This window comes from Sphaeramia orbicularis, chromosome 10 (genome assembly GCF_902148855.1).
Source record: "Sphaeramia orbicularis chromosome 10, fSphaOr1.1, whole genome shotgun sequence".
NCBI lineage: Eukaryota > Metazoa > Chordata > Actinopteri > Kurtiformes > Apogonidae > Sphaeramia > Sphaeramia orbicularis.
In genome coordinates, this window is record NC_043966.1 from 42,987,849 (window position 1) to 43,008,107 (window position 20,259).

The window sequence follows — 20,259 nt, forward strand, 5'->3', positions numbered from 1 at the left end:
CATGTTAAATTTTCCATAAGTTCCCGGATCCAGAAGAAGATCCTGATCAGCATGTGGACATTATGTTTTGGTCATCTCCCCATCAGGGCTGGACTGTAGAAATTTACACTGGATATCATTTATATTTACTGAGTTATTGCGTCGATCCACTTCCGATCTCTTATAATGAGGACATTTTTCAAAGTCTGACCAAATCCAGAATCAGATCCGGATCAAATAATTTCACTAACTTTTGTTGACATCATCATAAAGAAGCTGCATACAGGAGGTCCTCGGGTTACGCGGTACTTGACCTACGCTGTTTCGACTTTACAACGCCTGAGTCTTGTCCGCAGAGGATCCCAATATGGAAGGATTTTCGAAAGCTTCAAGGGGAGTGATGGACAGTGTACGGTGCTACCGTGAGATCTGGGAGGAAAAGAGGAAGATTTCCTTCCAGATGGACATCTCCAAGTACTTCACCAAGGTGGAGAGGCCAGTAGAACCCGTACCTTCAACGTCTACAGAAGATCCTGCACCTGCTACCCCTCCAGATAATCCGGATTCCCCAGCGGCAGCTCTCACAGCCTCCCCTCCTTCTTCTCCAGCCACCTAGTATTAGGTATTTAGGGGGTATTAAAGGGTTACAGGGTGGGGAAGCAAAATTTACAATGAACATTTAGTTGTTTTTTCTCAGCAGGCACTACGTCAATTGTTTTGAAACCAAACATATATTGATGTCATAATCATACCTAACACTATTATCCATACCTTTTCAGAAACTTTGGCCCATATGAGTAATCAGGAAAGCAAACGTCAAAGAGTGTGTGATTTGCTGAATGCACTCGTCACACCAAAGGAGATTTCAAAAATAGTTGGAGTGTCCATAAAGACTGTTTATAATGGAAAGAAGAGAATGACTATGAGCAAAACTATTACAAGAAAGTCTGGAAGATACTATTAAAGAAGAATGGGAGAAGTTGTCACCCGAATATTTGAGGAACACTTGCGCAAGTTTCAGGAAGCGTGTGAAGGCAGTTATTGAGAAAGAAGGAGGACACACAGAATAAAAATATTTTCTATTATGTCAATTTTTTTGTGGCAAATAAATTCTCATGACTTTCAATAAACTAATTGGTCATACACTGTCTTTCAATCCCTGCCTCAAAATATTGTAAATTTTGCTTCCCCACCCTGTAATTCCGAGTTACGCGGAAATTTGAGTTACGTTGCCAGCATAGAAACGTCCTGTACCAAGTTTGAAATCAATCGGAATTGTAGTTTCAGAGAAGGCGATTGAAATTTTTGTAATGGATGACAGACGACGACAGATGCCGCATGACGACAAAAACCAGGTGAGTCCAAAATTTTTGACTGGTAGTGTAACTATATCTATAACTATAACTCTAAATATAACTATTGTAAGCATAAATAAATCAAATCCAAAAAAAGCCAACATGCTCAGTCCACACATACAGTATCTACATGTGTTTGAATGTCATTCACACTCCAAATGCCTGGTACAATATATTCATTTTTGGATGATTGTGAGAGGTACAACAGAATCCCATCTGTGTAATGGTCTGCAGCTGCAAATTAGAATTCTTTTGCGTTTATGTTCAGCCTTGAATGGGGCATCAGAGCCTGCTATTGTCCAGTGACACTGGGAATGACAGTCTTTCACAAAACTGAGCTACTCTTTCAAAAACCACTCACTCAATTTGCACCTACTTTCCTAGTGAGACATGGAACAACACTGTACACGAAACAGTTTGATGGGATCTATGGGTTTGTTTAACATTGACATAAAATGGTGCAACATAAGCTGTAGTTTAGTGTCTGGTTTAGTTTCACATCGAAGTTCTACTTCAGTTAGGTTTACTGTTATACATTTTTGTTTTAAGCTGTTAAACCCTGACCATATTTTCAGGGGGAAAATGCCTAAAAAGACATACCCAAAGTAAAGGAAGAATTACTTCACAATAATAAGGTTCATATGGATGTTTTTGGTGTCTATGGACATTTAGAGACCTCACAGAATCTATTCCCATTGTCTAATATATTGTATCTATTACTATGCCTGAGTAAACTGTAACAAACTAAAAGAGAAATTGGAATTTTTTATCCTCGCCTGTTTTTTTTTCGGCTGGATTGACGATGATATGCATGAATTAATTGTTCGTGTCGGAGAGTTTTAATAGTGTATATTTCACCCCACAAAGATTAAAAATCATGTTTGAACATTAAAGTTTGCACTAAAATACACTTTTGATGTACTTTTATTAACATTAGGGTCTAAACTTTGTGCAAAAGTTGAAAAAAAACATTCATTGTCCTGATTTATTATATTTTTATAGTAAATGAATATTAATATAATTTTTTCGGCCCACGGGCGGGCTGATAGGGCTAAAGCAGATATGTTATTCCTGTTCTTCCTGTGCTTTAGGATACCTACAGCTGCATGTACTGATTATTTTGTTAATCGAATAATGTATCGATTGTTTTCTTTGATTTGATTCAATTAAATGATTAATTGAATAAGCCAAAAAAATGGAGAAAAAAAAAAAAAAAAAAAAAGCATTAGATCACAGTGGAAAACACTACAGAGACAGTACTGTAGTAACATAAAAAAAAACAGTGACTGGATTCTATCATGATGACATCAGTCACAGCTGCAGATCTTCATCCTCCTCCTCTTCCTCCTCCCACTCAGTGATACTGACAGAATAACAGCTGAAGGACACATTAACCTGTTGATCTCTAATTACTGGCAGTAGATGAATCCACAGTGTGATGTTATGATAATAATAACACTGGTCAACAACAAATTTATTGTTTAAGTTTTTTGAGCTGATTTAGGATAATTTTGGTGTGCTGAATCCAAAAATCACATTAATTTTGCTCAATCAGGTCAACTTTCTGAACTATGCTACATATTGGCTTTTTAACATTTTTTGCTTACATTTATGGGCATTTTCACATCATATGATACAAAATTCTTTCATATTTCTTACAATAAACAAGTTCTGAAGATTTTACTTTTGCCAATTTATGATTGTTTTTTTTTTTAATATTACAGGTGAATGAAATGGCTTCAACTAGAAGATCTTGCAAAAATAAGCCTGACGTATTCTGCTACATCTGCAGTGAATACACCATTGTACCTAACAGGAATCAAGTCACAAGTTTCATAAAGTGTGCTTACCAATCTTATTTTGGTATTAATTATTATATTTTGTGAGAAGATCAAATTTTTCAAAATCAAATTAGCAAAAAAACACCTGACCTGATTGAGAAAAACAGACGTCATTTTTTGATTTAGCGGCGCAAAATGGTCCTAATTCAGTTGAAAAAACCTAGACAACTTGCAAAAAAACATTTTTTTTTGTAACCCAGTGTTATTTATACATGTACATTACACACAATGTTCCATAAACGTTTGGTAACAGGTATAATATTGTTAAAATGTTGGAGTTTGGAACTAAAATTTGAATAATTTCTACAATATTCCAGTTCTTATTATTAACACAACTACAGATCATAGTGGATCCATAAATGCACAAAACATTTAATAACAGGCAGAATATTGTTCAAATTGCACATTTTGGGTTGTTCATCTTTGTTTTTATTTATGTATTTATTTGCATTTTATTGTGAAAGAATAGTTTTGTAAATGCAAATATTTTCACAGTGTAATGTTATTTTTTTCACTTAAATTTTTTCCACCTAATTTTTCACAAAGAAAATTTGTAGTTATTATTTATGGTTTATTGTGTTGTTATTTTTACTGTAGATCTCATTGATCTGTATGTGGAACCTGAATCAAAATGATTTGAACAACCTGGACTGTTCAGGTTCATTTTTAATCTTTCAACCCACGGGCCGGAATGGAACCTTTGGCGGGCCACATTTAGCCCCCGGGCCGCATGTTTGACACCTGCGTGTTAACTGATCATGGATACTGAATCACAGGTGTTTGTATCCTTCTTGTTTCTTCTAACAGTTAAATTCTGCATTTTATTACAGTACTACTGACTCCATTCCCAGGAGGCGAAGTTTTATCCACACATTCTGCCAAATTGAAAGTTGGATGAACCCTGCAAACCTACTCTGCATGACTGTTTTTCAGGTTCTGGTCTGGACCACGCTGCACTTCACTAGTGGGTGTAGAGAAGGCAGTTTTCAGTATGACAGTTCATATTTTAATTTTAAGTCCCACGCTTTGCTGCACTGTTTTGTTTTGTTGACAAGTTGGACTCAAGTGCCTCTTAAAGATTATTGCAACGCCACGGTGTTTCCAATTGCATCGCCAAGTACTGGGAGATTATTAACAAAGATGTGGTGCCTTTATAGTCGACTGTGGAGTCGCAGTAACAGTTGGCACGGCGCCACAGCGTATGAATATATTAATGAAGATGCATGGGAAGCTTGTAACTCCGATTTTTTTCCATTTTCTCACTCGAATGGAAAGTTTACATCGTCGTCAATGTGCTGAGTAAGTTCTGTAATCCTCAGACTCATTACAAACCCACTTAAAATTTTAAAGCATATTGGGGAAAAAAAAAAAAAAATCAATTGGCAAAACTGGGGCTTAACTCTCAGCTCCTGAAAAGCTTACATTTTGGAAATCCATAGAAGCATCTGTAAGCAGCATTATAGAATACTACAGTATGTGTCCCCCGGCCGGCTAAGTGAGTGAGTGACTGATTAAGTGACCCGTCGCCGAGTTAAGTCCGAGAAATCCTGCCGCTATGACTGACACGTTGACAGCTCGGCAAATGAAATCCCTGCATTTCACTGCCAGCGAGCCACTCAGGCTATGCTTGGCCCTATTCTGTGAGATTTGCATATTATACGTCGACACATACCCACATGTGCATTTCATCAGCGGTGAATAGATAAGCATACAACAAAATACGTTAACGGTCACTCATGGGGATAACCCCCTCCTCCGCCGCCGCCCCTCCCCCCCCCCCGTCCTATCCCTGCTCCATACACTCCGTACACACAAACACACTCACACATGTCAGTAATATTTCTCCTTGCTCTAGAAAGCAGCGCAGTGTGGCCTGGTTATGTTATTACCTTAGCAACAAGCTGCCTTATATCCCTAGCACGGCTCAGCTGCATGTGTTGATATGTGTCTGTGAGAGACAAAGCCAAACCCAAAGAGAGAAGGGGGGGGGGGGGGGGGTGTTACAGTGAAACATAGCCTCTACTGCAACAAATAGAAAAATATATGCATGCATTTATGGGTTAATCTGTATATTTTAAGCGAAAGAATTAACATGTACATATAAATCTGGATTAGAGCTGTGTGCAGCATCATTTAGGCCCGTTGTGACCTGCATATGTGTTAATATATTCACTGTGGTGGAAAAATTTACTTTTTATATCTCATACTCTTTATATTTTATACTGTTAGTACATCTTCTTTTAATGCTGAGTCATTATTCATTATGTGTGATGTTTACCACTCTGTAACACCCCCAACCCAGGAAAGGAGTTCTTGCCTTGAGTTAAAACCCAAACACCTAAATGTCTGAATGTGTAGATAGAGGATGGCGCCTGCACTCCAGATAGGATCCAAGCAAGGTTAGAGTGAAGAGGTCATCATGACCTCTTCACAGAGCAGAGAAGGAGTAGTATGGGGTGGTACGATGTACGTAAGGAATGACATCATAGTTTGAGGGGGTTGGATTTGGTTCTATATAATGTTTAGTTTTCTCTTGTTTAATCAGACTTCACTTACAGAGTTTCTCTGTGATTGACTTCTCAGTAAATGCATTTATTTATTTTAACTCTAACTTTATCTCCTCCTCTTTGTGTGTGGGTTATCAGTTGAACATTTCCATAACAAATTGGCGTTGTCGGCAGGATTCCATGTGTGCTGTCGGGCAGGGAACGGAGGTTGGTGGACTGATCATCCTACGGGCCAAAAAGCAGCTGTAGCCCCGTGGTAAAACGTCACCTCAGACGGGGGACCGGCCCCGAGCCCCACCCGTCTCACCACTGGAATCAGAACTGAGTTCAACGCCACACACGGTGAGAAAGTTATAGTTTGGGGTGTGTGGGGCTTTTACTCTCTGTGTTCCAAACTCACGTCACTGGTGACCACTGTAACAGTGGTATACAATTCAGGGGTATATAGGGGAAAAAAAAAAAAAAAAAAGAAAAAGGATAAAAAAGATAAATATATATATAAACCTGAGTTGGGTTGCTATTGTATGTAAATACAGTAGAGTAAAATTTATAACAAGCTTGAAAGTGTTTTAGGTGATTTTTTCGCTGACAACTGAAAAGAAAAATCAAAAAAGGCTTTTTTAGTATTTTGTTCGCCAAGTAAGGAACAAAAACCGCTTAGGAGACGTTCTAAGGGGGGTGTTACAGTGAAATATAGCCTCTACTGCAACAAATGGAAAAATATATGCATGCATCTATGGGTTAATCTGTATATTTTAAGCGAAAGACTTAACATGTACATATAAATCTGGATTAGAGCTGTGTGCAGCATCATTTAGGCCCTTTGTGACCTGCATATGTGTTACTATATTCACACAGATAATATTGGATTACATTCATATAGACCTGTAACTGCACCAGCAGCTCAATATCCCTGCTGCTTGGGGCTTACTGTAATTGTTGCAGTTATGGTTAATTAGCGCGCAAACACTCAGGATACAATCTGGAATCAATATGAGAAAGGGGGTAGATGGAGGTGGGAGGTGGGATGTGGGGTGGGGGGTGGTGGTGTTGAAGTGCGCACAGGCTGTTGACCCACAGGTGCCTTCCAAATAAAAAGGAAACACTTAAAAGTAACGAGGAGCTGATATGTGAGCTGTTATGAGTAGCATTTTAGCATCAATAATTCAATACTGCCCTTATTTTAAGACTGGAATAATAGTGTTATTACTGTAACAAGGAAGATCATCATTGAGGAGACTGGCAGCTTCCACTGTCTCACTGAATTATACATTGTTTGCCAACGAGATGGATTTGGCAAGAAATTGTATTGTTTCGCTGAGAGGAAATGGAAATGAATTCAGCACTCTGGCTCAAATGAAGGTAAAGCTTATAGAATTTCTGGCAGCAGCAGATGGTTTTAGTGAAAGGCTGATAGAAGAGTCACTCGAGAAATTTTTTTTTTATCCAATTTAAGTAAAAATATGCCCGGAAAACGAATGGAAGGCAGGACAACGAGGTTTTGAGGATTCTTTTGAATAACAAGCACCAACAGTAAGGCTGGCGGTGCATTCACATGTTCATTTTCTTACTTGTGATGTTATTTATTAATACTTGTAAATGTCATTTCAAGTTTCACATACAAATATAACACTTGTCTGACAGGAAATCAATTTTTCTGCATGATCATACCACATACACATGTAAGGGTTGTGGAGGTATAAACAGGCCGCACTGAAAATGCACTAGTACACTCTAAAAAATGATTAATAGGCTCAACGTAAAAAAAATGAGGTAACTATTTCCATTAATCTTTTTAAGTTATTTCAACTTGGCAAATTGCTTAAATGCCACAAGACTTCTCTAGTTAAGTAAACTCTATTACTTTAGTACAAACAACATGATTTGCTTTTTACTCTACGAGCTTAATTAAGTTGAACCAACTTAATTTTAATTGTGTAAAAACTACTCCATTTAGTTATATTGACTTACTGTTTTACTTTTATTCTACTCAAAAGTGTTCATACAAGTAGTTTCTTAAATTTTTTGAGTTGGTCTAACTTATTTCTGTACATCAGAAGAAATTCCACATGGAAATTCCAGTTATATGACTGACCCATTTAATTCTCTGCGCAACTAACTTCCCAAATTTGTCTACATGTTAATATCTCAAATGTACACAGTACTATTGTTCTCATGTTCTTGCAGATATTAATTTATTTTTGTTAAGCAGTGAGAAGTTACAATATAACTGCAACTAACAATAAACAGGAAAGGCACTGTTTGGCCTATGGCTCTGACTCATGGTGCAGTTCTATAAAAATAAAAAAATAAACACAAAAAGGCTAATAAACATTAGCATGCACACATTAACTCAAAATTAACACCAACATCACAACCCTGCTGAACCCCTGCACATAAAAGAACACATTTTCAACAATATACCCAATACCCACAATGCAATGCAGCAAATACGAGACAATATAAACTACAATTTTAAATTAGAAAGGAGTAAAATGTGTATTATTCAGTCCTTGAATAATTAAAACTACTGTTGCAGAAACAAAGCTAAATTCTATCAAGCGTTAAAGTTTGGTAAAGTTCTGTGCAAAATCATGTTTCTCCCTTTTTTTTCTGTGCTTCCCTCCTTTTCTTGTGGTGGGCGTGGTCTGTCAGCAAAACATGTCCAGGCTCGTCAGCTTTGTACTCAGCTTTTAGAGGAAGCTTACAAGATTTTTAAGCTGTACTAACTTAATATATTTCTTTGTTAAGTTAAAGGCAGAAATGTCTGTTCAAAATCAATATGTTATTAAGTTAAGAGTGTTTTCCTTGTTTTTCATTTAGACCAACTTAATAAAATAACTTATCATCTGATTTAAATGTGTACATGTAACAAACTTAATTTTTTTAAGCAGAGAAAGCTCTTGATTTTAAGCTTAACTTACTAACCCCATGAATCATTTTTTAGAGTGTAGGGTTAGGCATCCAGATATAGTTAGAAAAACTTTATTTATCATCCATGCTGCATTATCAACAAATTCAAGGGTGACAATAGATGATCAGATCAGCTTGAAGCCACGTATCAGACATATACAATCCAAATGATTAACTCTTTCCCAGCCATTGACGAGGTTTTCCGTCAATCCGTGTTTTCACTCTTATACTGTAGTTGAAGCTGTTGTGGATCGTGTGAATTACTTTCCTTAGTCCAAAAACAAACAAATTAAGCAGCTTTTCCAGAAAAATTACGGACTGGGTGTCAACTTTTCGCACTGGAATCACCGTATCCCATGGCAACGCATACAGCGCCAGTCACTCTGAATGCGAAAATGCTAACTGTGCAGGAACCGCGCGCAGTTTCAAAAGCCTTAAAGATGATTATGGAGACAGAGTCTGACAATTCAATATATGATTAAGCTACAGAAGAACCATTCAGAGACAGGAACGGAAAAATAGAAGATGAGGGAGACAGACACGGGACATGGGAAACACGGAGCAGCGAGGGTCCGTGTTAAGGCTTAGTATTTTTTTGATTCTGTAATGGGGTGTGTCATTTGTTGTTCTGTTGTATTTTTGTAGTTTTTCTGTTCTCTTCCTTGTGTGTGTGTGGGTGTGTTCTGTTTCTCTTTCCCTCCAACAGATAGCAGCTGATTGAGGATGAGCTGCAGGAGTGATGTTGGTGTGCTGGCTGCAATTGATTGGTGCTTCGGAGTTGAGCCGGGAAATTTAAAGGCCGGATCTTCATTCCTTCAGAAGAGACTCCTCTCATTTCATCTCCCCCTCTGTGCAGACCAGCCTTTTGTAGTTTTTTGTAGAATTTTGTAAAAAACAGTGATACAAGGAGGGAATCTTCTTCTTTAAGTTTTGTTTGGTAAGACTGATGTATTTTGGTTTCTTTCATTCGTTTTTGTAGAACATTATGATTCCCTTACCTGATTTAATTTTTCTTTTTTTGTAAATAAATATCTCATACTGCAGTTCCGTGGTTGCTGGTTGTTTTGTTAATTTGCTCCTGTTTGTTAAGGGACATGGAGGGAGGGGAGTCTCATGTCATGTTGTGTCTCGGCAACCCCTAGACCGAGCGTAACAGTCCGACACAGTGGATGAGGAAGACGGGGGATGGGAGGGGGCCACGGAGCAACACCGAGACAATGACAGACAGGAGGAAGAGAGACATTTCTAGTGGACATTCAAGGAGAAGACAGACACACAGACGTGGGACAAGACAAAGGACAGCTAGTGTTCATCTGTTAGACAGAGTGAGTTCAGATTCAGACTGTGGACACAGAACAGATTCAGCTGTATAATGTCAGCGAGGACACAGGTAAGACACTGTTTGATTTGGCTTTTGTATGAAATAAATAAATAAAATATAAATAAATACATATATTCATACATAGCTAAATAACTAGATGTCCATATAATTATTTCCAGCTCAAACACAGCAGGTGGTCCAACAGGAGGACCTGGTGCAGCCAAGGAAAGGCCAGAAATCTACAGTATTTAGTGCATTTGTTTCTTTTTTTCTTAAAAATGAGGAATATTTAAGTGTTTATATCAAAAAGCTAAATTAATATGTGTTAGACTTATAAGTGATGTATGTAAATGTGTAAAGTTTAGAAGGAACCTGATGCTTTAGAAGATGTTTGGTCTAAAGTTTGGTGTGGATTCCCCTAATATTTTGTGGAATGATGGGATATCTTAGAGCTGTTTATTATTATTTTATTTTGTGATTTTGAATACAGTGTTACTGTTGGTAAATAAGAAAGAGTCAAAAATGTAAATAGGAAATCAGTTTTATCTTGAAAATCAATATCTTTGAAAAAAAAAATAAAAATGCAGTTTTCTCAGTTTTTAGCTCAAAATTCAGTTTTTTTCTCGAAAATGACCAAAATTCAAATGTTTATATCTCACAAATGAATGAAGATAGAATAAAATTGTTTTTTGTGTTTAAAAGTTGAAGTTCTGTTCTTTCTTTTGATGTATTCAGTGTTCACATACTCCTAACACAACATTTTCAGTGAGCCTCTAGAGATGAGTGAAAATGACCAAAAAGTCTGGTGCTTGCTACCAACTCACTGGAAAATGCTCTGGTGGGGAAAGAGTTAAAGGTGTGTGTGTGTGTGTGTGGGTGTGTGTGTGTGTGTGTGTGTGGGGTAGTTGAATTGGATGACTGTCAGGTGCACATAATTTTGTCACACTGTAGCCGAATGTCGGTGTGTATTTTTAATCACAATCATCAGGAGTGGAAAAGAGTTCTGTAAAGTGTGTGTGTGTGTAGGTGTGTGTGGTGCGTACGTCTCAATTATTTTTTCTTCACTCTAAAAATGTTCACACGAGGGTGAAAAATGCATTCTTTGCATCTCATTTCATCATTTCTTTGTCTCCTAACCACTTCCATGTGTGCGCAATTATGCATCCAAACCGTTTGCACCTCCTTTTGAGACGTGTTAAATATAGACGCAGTTTCTATCAGCAAAATTGTTTTCGGGTTTGATAAATCCCTGTGCGTGTGCTAAATTAATATATTTACTTTTCTTCCTCCCAGCACACGCAAAATTGTGTGTAAATGCCCCATATTTCATATTCATTGCAGCAAACGTACCAACTGGATGCCGACGCACTATTTTGCACGTTTGAAAGACACAACCCTTAGTGCACATTGCTAGGAAATCAGTTTGTACACTTTTTTACATGTGCAATGAGTTTGCACACGTTTTAATACACGCAAACCTTTAGTAGATTCGGCCCAGAGCAGTGGCGGCTGCTCGTCTGTCAGACAGGAGAAGCTCATTGTCAGCTTACATTAACCCTTTCATGCATACTGGTCACTACAGTGGACAGCTCTTCTACAGCTGTTTTTTATATTCATGGATTTTGTTGTTTTTTGTTTTTTCACACATATATCTGTATTAAAGTTTTAAGACACTACATATCTTTTCTGACATGAACTGGTAACATTTTGTAGATCTCTTCTGAGCATAAACCCCTCCAATCACAAAGCCCTCCCCGTAGTTTTCACACAATTTATCAGTAAATACATGTTTCTGTGTGTCAAAAATTAAACATGTGGTTTCCAGCTGAGTGGACATTTTTGCAACTTCATGAAAAATAGGTCCATAAGAATTTTTTTTTCATTTTTTTTTTTTTTTAATGTATTTTTTTTCATTTTTTTAAAATTATTTTTATTTTTTTATTTTTTTTTAGATTTATTTTTCAGAAGAAAATTTTCAATCGCATTGTTTTTTTCATGCCTGAAGAAGAATAAAAACACTCAGGAAAAAATTTTGATAAAGGTTCTCATAATTCGTGCATGAAAGGGTTAAAAAAATGTCGTTATTAAAACATAAATTTGGCCCTCTGTTCCTTTTTAAGAAAATGCTCAGTGACCTTATCGTACCACCTAAACAAGAAAACGTTGAAAATATGTTAAATTGAAACAAGGACGTACACTGAATGTGTTTTATTTACAGTGCAAGAAATAAACAAGTAATTTCGTAGTGGTTTCTCTCTCGATTTCACAGTACAGGGTGGGGAAGCAAAATTTACAATATTTTGAGGCAGGGATTGAAAGACAGTGTATGACCTATTAGTTTATTGAAAGTCATGAGAATTTATTTGCCACAAGAAAATTGATATAATAGAAAATGTTTTTATTCTATGTGTCCTCCTCCTTTCTCAATAACTGCCTTCACACGCTTCCTGAAACTTGCGCAAGTGTTCCTCAAATATTCGGGTGACAACTTCTCCCATTCTTCTTTAATAGTATCTTCCAGACTTTCTCCTAATAGTTTTGCTCATAGTCATTCTCTTCTTTCCATTATAAACAGTCTTTATGGACACTCCAACTATTTTTGAAATCTCCTTTGGTGTGACGAGTGCATTCAGCAAATCACACACTCTTTGACGTTTGCTTTCCTGATTACTCATATGGGCCAAAGTTTCTGAAAAGGTATGGATAATAGTGTTAGGTATGATTATGACATCAATATATGTTTGGTTTCAAAACAATTGACGTAGTGCCTGCTGAGAAAAAACAACTAAATGTTCTTTGTAAATTTCGCTTCCCCACCCTGTAGAATGCGCGACGGTATTAAACTGAACTGTGTCAAGTGAAGGAGTAGATCTCAAAATAGCTGTCAATCAAACTGGATTCAGCCTTTCCACTGATCCTCCAATCAGCACATGGAAGTCCAGCGTCCGCCCACAGCTCCATTCACCTCCAGAGATGCTGAGCGTCCGGGGGCGGGACAACATAGTGGCATTTATCCAATTACTGTCCAGTTTTGAGGCAATGAAAAAAACTGTTCCACTCAGTCCCATTGAAGTGCATGGACACTGAGCGTCTACAGGCAAATGCACTGAGCAGAGATCGTATGGGAAAACAGAGACACGGGAATGTATGAGAAGTGAACAACATCGAGTCCGCTGATTCGTAATGAAGCTGATTCTGAACGAACTCGTCTGTGATATGAACGTGTTCTAACACATTTGTAGTCAATGAAATGTCAACACAACCGTACATATTTAACCATTTAATTTTCACAATTTTAGGGGAAGCTGAGAAATCACCACTGGCCCAGAGTCAGGTAACACCAGCCCAACCCGCCTAGGATGAGCCCATAGCTTGAAGATCAGTTTACAAGGATGATAAAAGTCATGTGTGTTGGAATGCCTGGATCCATAGTACTAAGTAATGCTTTGTTTGTGATCAGATCAAACCAAAATAAATGTATAACTAGAAGCACTCGGAGAGCGCAGACCTCCACCGAGGCTGATCAGTGCCCCCCCCCCCCCCTCCCCGTGGGCCCCCCCATGCCAAGGAGGTTATGTTTTTGCCAGGGTTTGTTTGTTTGTCTGTCTGTCTGTCCGTTAGTGTGCAACATAACTCAAAAGGTTATGGACAGATTTTGATGAAATTTTCAGGGTTTGTTGGAAATGGGCCCCCCCACCCCCGATCACCACCAAAATTTAATCATTTCTTCCTTATCCCATTTCCAACAAACCCTGAAAATTTCATCAAAATCTGTCCATAACTTTTTGAGTTATGTTGCACACTAACGGACAGACAAACAAACAAACAAACAAACCCTGGCAAAAACATAACCTCCTTGGCGGAGGTAATAAAAATGAGACCGAGACCAATCCGGACTTATTCTCAGAGCTTCCAACAAAAGAACATGTTAACACTTTCCATTCTATGAAATGCAGGAAGGTACCACAGTTTCCATCATTAATTCTCCCCGTGTCTTCTATTGGAGAACTTTGCGGTGGAGTCAACAGGAAACCACGATATCTTGTACGTACGATATGAAAGGACCGCTGACATGTCCAGCTGAAAATCCACAGGAGCCGTTCTCACTGAAGCAGCAAAAGAGCAGATAATGGGAAATGAACCTGCGTCCCCTGAGTGGGTTGCAGTTTCCAGGTTTTCCTTCTATTACTGCTTCACGTTGGCCTCACTACGCTCTGGCTGCCTCTGCCCTTCCATACCTTCTCCTTTCTAAAGTCCTTCTATCATCTTCCCCCATTCTTTTCCCGTCCTTGTTGTCCATGTGCTCCCTAATTGGCCGTCTCACCTACACCCCTCCATTTCACCACACCAGTACTTCCCTGCATTTCTCACCATTCCTCCTGGTATTATTTTAATCTCTTACCCTCTCCCCCTCCTTTATCTGTCGCAAACACAGATATGTAATTGCGGAGCTGTTTCCTTGATTTCCCCTTGGGCTGAAAAGGTGCAGAAAATGCACCAGGAAATGAACAGTTTGTTTGAGCAAAGCAAAACAACGAGTAAATTATGCATTGAAAAGACATGTTTCCAGAAGAAAAACAGATGACGCATGAGTTCACTCTGGACAATAGACTGTAGTTTATTACCAAAGAATGTCGAAATATGTCAGTATATGCTTCTGCACACCTTTAGCTACATTCTGCTAAATTATAAGGTTAACTACACTGTAAAAAATAATAATAATGATGACGTAAAATACAGTAATATTCCGGCAGCTGGGGTGCCGAAAAAATAGTGTTAAATAACAGAAAATAACCATCTCATAAAAATACAGTAATTTTCCATAATTAAAATACAGTTTTTTGCCTTGACTTTACATGAGATTTTGCACATTTTTTTTTTTTAAATTTTGTAATGTTTAATAAAGAATATTTTTTATGTATTAAAACAATCAAATTACCTCTCTCTCTCTGTCTCCCTATATACATATATATATATATATATATATATATATATATATATATATATATATATATATATATATATGTATATATATATATATATATGTCACAGTAGAGATTGAAATCCAGTAGGATTCCTAATCCTACTAGGACAGATTGAAATTTTAGTTTGTCCTAGGACAAACTGAAATCCTACAAGACATTAGGATGTGAAGATTGGAATTCCTATCTGTCCTAGGAGAATTTACAATCCTCCTAGGACAGATTGTAATTCGATTTGGAAGTGGGATCTGAAGATTGGAATTTTGGAATTTCAGTCTGTCCTACGATTTCGCCATCACCATTCCAGCTGAATTCTTTTCATATCTTAGACACAGTATATGGCCCTTAGGTCAATACACATTGTAACCAGGATGCCAGCCGTCCTATCTGGTCCAACCTTATTCAATGGCCGTTTGTAACTGTCATTGGTATGTAAATGAGACACATTTGCATTCAGAAATCGGTAGAATTTGAAAAACGTACCTGTAAACAACCCGTTGCCATGGCAACATACAATTTTATTATTATCTAATTGTTGCCAAGCCATTCAGAAAATGTACGATGTTAAAGTTGGCATGGCATTTTGCTGCCCCCTGATCTAGATGGTAGGGTTAAAAGTAAAAGAAACAACAATATTCTTACAAACCATGATTTTATTCAGAATTTACACAGACTTTGAATCTAATATTCTATAGAAACAACAATATTCTTACAAACCATGATTTTATTCAGAATTTACACAGACTTTGAATCTAATATTCTATAGCTTAGCTTCAAAGACTTTTTCTAAGACTTAAATGTGCTGCATACTACTCACTAGTTAAGTGACAATAACCTTAGTCTATAGTACTAACTTCAAAATTTCAAACAAGTAATACTATAGAGGTTTTGTCACTTGTTTTTTTTCTAATACTTAAAGGTGCTACATACTACTCAATACTGACAATGAACTTAGTCTATAGCTAACTTCAAAATTTCAAACAAGTAATACTACAGAGGTTTTGTCATTTATTTTTCTAATACTTAAATGTGCTACATACTACTCAATAGTGACACTAACGTTAGTCTACAGCTAACTTCAAAATTTCAAACAAGTAATACTACAAAGGTTTTTCCTTACACTGATATAGATATGAAAGATATGAAAATAATTCAGCTGGAATAGTGATGGTGAAATTGTATGCTTACCTATGCTGAAATTGACTGGAATTTTGGCTGTGAAATGATTCAGTCTATTTTCCATACATTTTGATATAATCTGACATTCTCCTAATAGAATTCGAGATTGTCCTGACAGAATTCTTATATTTTTTGCCATATTTTTCCAATCTTCAGATCCCACTTCCAAATAGAATTACAGTCTGTCCTAGTAGGATTGCAAATTCTCCTAGGACAGATTGGAATTCCAATCTTCAGATCCTAATGTCTTGTAGGATTTTAGTTTGTCCTAGGATAAACTAAAATTACTATCTGTCCTAGTAGGATTTGGAATCCTACTGGATTTCAATGTCTACTGTGACATATATATATATATATATATATATATATATATATATATATATATATATATATATATATGTGTGTGTGTGTGTGTGTGTGTGTGTGTGTATAGTCATTTTACATTTTACAGTCATTTTATTATAACTAACCAACAAGCTAAAATAAAAAAAAATAAGTAAACCGATTTACTAGAATTCACTTATACTGTTTGGAATTCAAAGTGGCATGTTTTGTTTTGCTTTTTTTTTTTTTATTAAATCCCATGCATGATATTTATAGACATTTATCATCACATGTGCATATTATCATGTGATCAAATGAACCTCACAAGCGTTTTTCACACACATTAAGTTCATGTGGTTTTCCTGTACAGTCAGAGCAGCAGCATAAATGTACATATAATAGACACACAGCATTCCTCTGTATCTATAGCGGTGATAAATTATTCTATTATTATTTCATAACTTTGCGGAGGCACAGTGACAGACATCTGCAGAGCGTCCCTGTTGCCATGGGAATGAACTTATATCTCATGCAGTTAATATGTTCTCTTCTTTATACCTAATTATCAGTCCTGTAATTTTTTTTTTTTTTTTTACTCCAAGAAAAACTGGGCATTTCATATAAGAGTTGGCATGGAGAATCGGAGCTGAATCAAAGTAAGACTGGACCAGTTCCTGTCTCTGTAATAAACACACAGGGTTGGTTTGGGGAAATGCTTGTAAAACGCATGTGCGACCAATTTTTATTCTGCAAAAAAGGGACATATGTATAATAAGTAGAAAAAGTTCCAGAGATCCTACAAATCCATGATTTCTTCAATTAAGAAAAGTTTCAGGATCTGGTAGATTACAGTATATGATAAATCATGTTTAAAGCAAATAGACATACCCAAACGGCAGAGGTGTCTAAAGTATTCACATTGATTACTCAGGTAGAAGTAGAGATACAAGGGTTTAAAAAGACTTTTGTAGAAGTTGAAGTATGAACTCAAGCTTTTTACTCCAGTAAAAGTGAAAAAGTACTGGTTTCAAAAGTACTTAAAGTATAAAATTAAATGTAAGGGGAAAAAATGCCATTCGGACAAAAGCTTAGGCGGTGTCACAGGGGTCTATAGTGCACTACCAACCTCCTCAAAACGCATATTTCTAAAGGCCATAATGACTATAACATTATATTAAAACGTTTATGTTGAAACATTTGGATGCACTAGTCTACCTGTTTCATCCGCATACATACCCATTGAAAATAAATGCATTTTAGTCCAATGTAAATGTATTAAAGAACATATATGTGCACTACTGAGCATTAACATGTGTTTATGGAGCGGAAAATATGATGAATAGTTGAATGTAAGTATTATAATGGTGCAAAAAGTCAGGTGTGGTGGATCACATATAAACCAATAGGGTGTCAGAATGGTATATGTTTATACTTCTCATCCAACCACAATCAAATTCACTCTATCCAGATCACGCCATTTATCTGGATATTATTATTATTATTATTATTATTATTATTTCAATGATGACAAGCTGGAATGAAAACAAGCTGAAATTAAATAAGAGTAATAAGGCTATTTTTTAAATGTAAGGAGTAGAAAGTACAGATAATTGCATGAAAATGTAAGGAGTGGAAGTAAAAAGTCAGCTGAAAAATAATTACTCCAGTAAAGTATAGATAACAAAATTTCTACTTAAGTAAAGTAACAAAGCATTTGTACTTTGTTACTTGACACCTCTCCCTATCAGACAACATCCAGGAAAAATTTGAAAAAAGGAAAAGTCATTATAATCTAAAAGAAATAGACATAATTAGAAACCAAGATTCAGGATGAAAGTGATGGAAGGTTGAATCTCTGTGAAAGGAGTCAATTTAAGGAACAATCTGAATAATGGAACCACAACAACTAAATTAAATAATACTTTTAAAACAATAATCAAAACCAATATGAGAAAATATGATGAAATAATTAAGATGTATTATATCATATGATTATAAATAATATATTATCATGTGTAATATCATTATTATGGGATTAATTAAGATGCATTATATCATATGATTATAAATAATGTATTATAATGTGTATTATTATTATATAATTAATTAAGATGTATTATATGATTATAAATTAATCATCTTTACCATAATACTGGTAGGTCTCAGAGCATCTGTCTATGTGTGTGTGTGTGTGTGTGTGTGTGTGTGTGTGCGTGTGTATCTGCGCAGTTCGAAGAAACTGAGACATTTTAAACTGGCCAAGGAATAGTCCCATCTCGATATTAAATATCTTTTTTCTTTAATTCCCTTTTTTAAAGTCAGGAGGGACTGATTTAATCCATGTTGCTAAGCAGTTGCCAGGGGGAGGGACAGGAAGCAGCCTTGCACGTCAGGAGACAATGGGCTGGAAAGAACTGACTGCAGCAGTTTGTCATACTTATGTATTTTTGGTCAAGGAAGAGACTAGCGAAAACGGCAAGTTAATTGGACCAATATCATGGGAGATACTAGTAATTCTGGAAACAATAGCCTTATACTCACACTGCTATGTCCAGAATCATGTGTACGCTTTGGCGGTGACTGCTGGACAAATGCGGTACAGCATGCTTGAATACACAACAAATACCCGTGCTGGGGGACCGGGGGACTGCCCCTCAGGGTCGGACTGTGGATTTTAAAAACACCCCCCTTTCCGCATCCCACCCTCGGTATTGACAATGATGAAGTCCAGGATCTAGAACCCATGGTTCTCCATGGGTCAATGCGCTAGTATAATATATTATATTATGTGATTATAAATAATGTATTATAATGCGTATTATATGATATGATTCTAAATAATATATTATTCATTCATTCATTTTCTGAACCCGCTTTATCCTCACTAGGGTCACAGGGGTCGCTTGGAGCCTATCCCAGCTACATAGGGGCGAAGGTGGGGTACACCCTGGACAAGCCACCAGTTCATCACAGGGCTGAACATATAGAGACAAACAATCACTGTCACATTCACACCTATGGGCAATTTAGATTAACCAATTAACCTATCAGTGCATGTCTTTGGATGGTGGGAGGAATACCCGGAGAGAACCCACGCAGACACAGGGAGAACATGCAAACTCCACACAGAAAGGTCCCACCCCCCGTCGACTGGTGTTGGAATCCAACCCAGGACCTTCTTGCTGTGAGACACGAGTGTTAACCACAGCACCACTGTGTCACCCATAATATATGATATATTAAATTATAAATAATATTATAATTAGAATTTGTATTATTATACAATGTAAACATAATTATTTTATAATTTTACTATATAAATTGCATAATGTATTAATATACAATGTATTATACAGTGTATATAATGTGTATTATATTATATGATTATGAATAATGTATATCATATATATAGTTTATTTTTGATATGTTGCTATTCTATTCTATTCTATTCTATTCTATTCCATTATATTCCATTATATTCCGTTATATTCTATGATAATAAATAACAATTTCAGGTCATTTTTCAATTATTTGAAAGTAGAAATACTAACTATAGCCCCTTTAAGTCAGGGGTGTCAAACTCATTTTGGTTCAGGGGCCATATTTAGCCCAATTTGATCTCAAGCGGGCCAGACCAGTAAAATAATGACTTAATTACCTATAAATAATGACAAATCCAAGTTTTCCTTTTTGTTTTAGAACAAAAAACCCTCAATTACATTATGAAAATATTTACATTTTACAAAAAAGATGTGAATAACCTGAAAAAAACAGAAATTTCATTTGAAAAATTAGTGCAATTTGAACAATATTATGCCTCGACTTACTATTTATACATGTACATTTACACAGTGTTCC

General features: G+C 36.4%; 1 long non-coding RNA gene across 1 annotated transcript; it reads right to left on the bottom strand.

Annotated features, from left to right (window-relative positions):
* Nucleotides 1-392: 392 nt before the first annotated feature.
* Nucleotides 393-9,101, bottom strand: LOC115427624 (uncharacterized). Its single transcript, XR_003936526.1, has 3 exons — nt 9,091-9,101; nt 1,654-1,656; nt 393-518 (listed from the first exon to the last, which is right to left on the bottom strand). It is a non-coding gene; the product is annotated as an uncharacterized LOC115427624 (long non-coding RNA).
* Nucleotides 9,102-20,259: the final 11,158 nt, after the last annotated feature.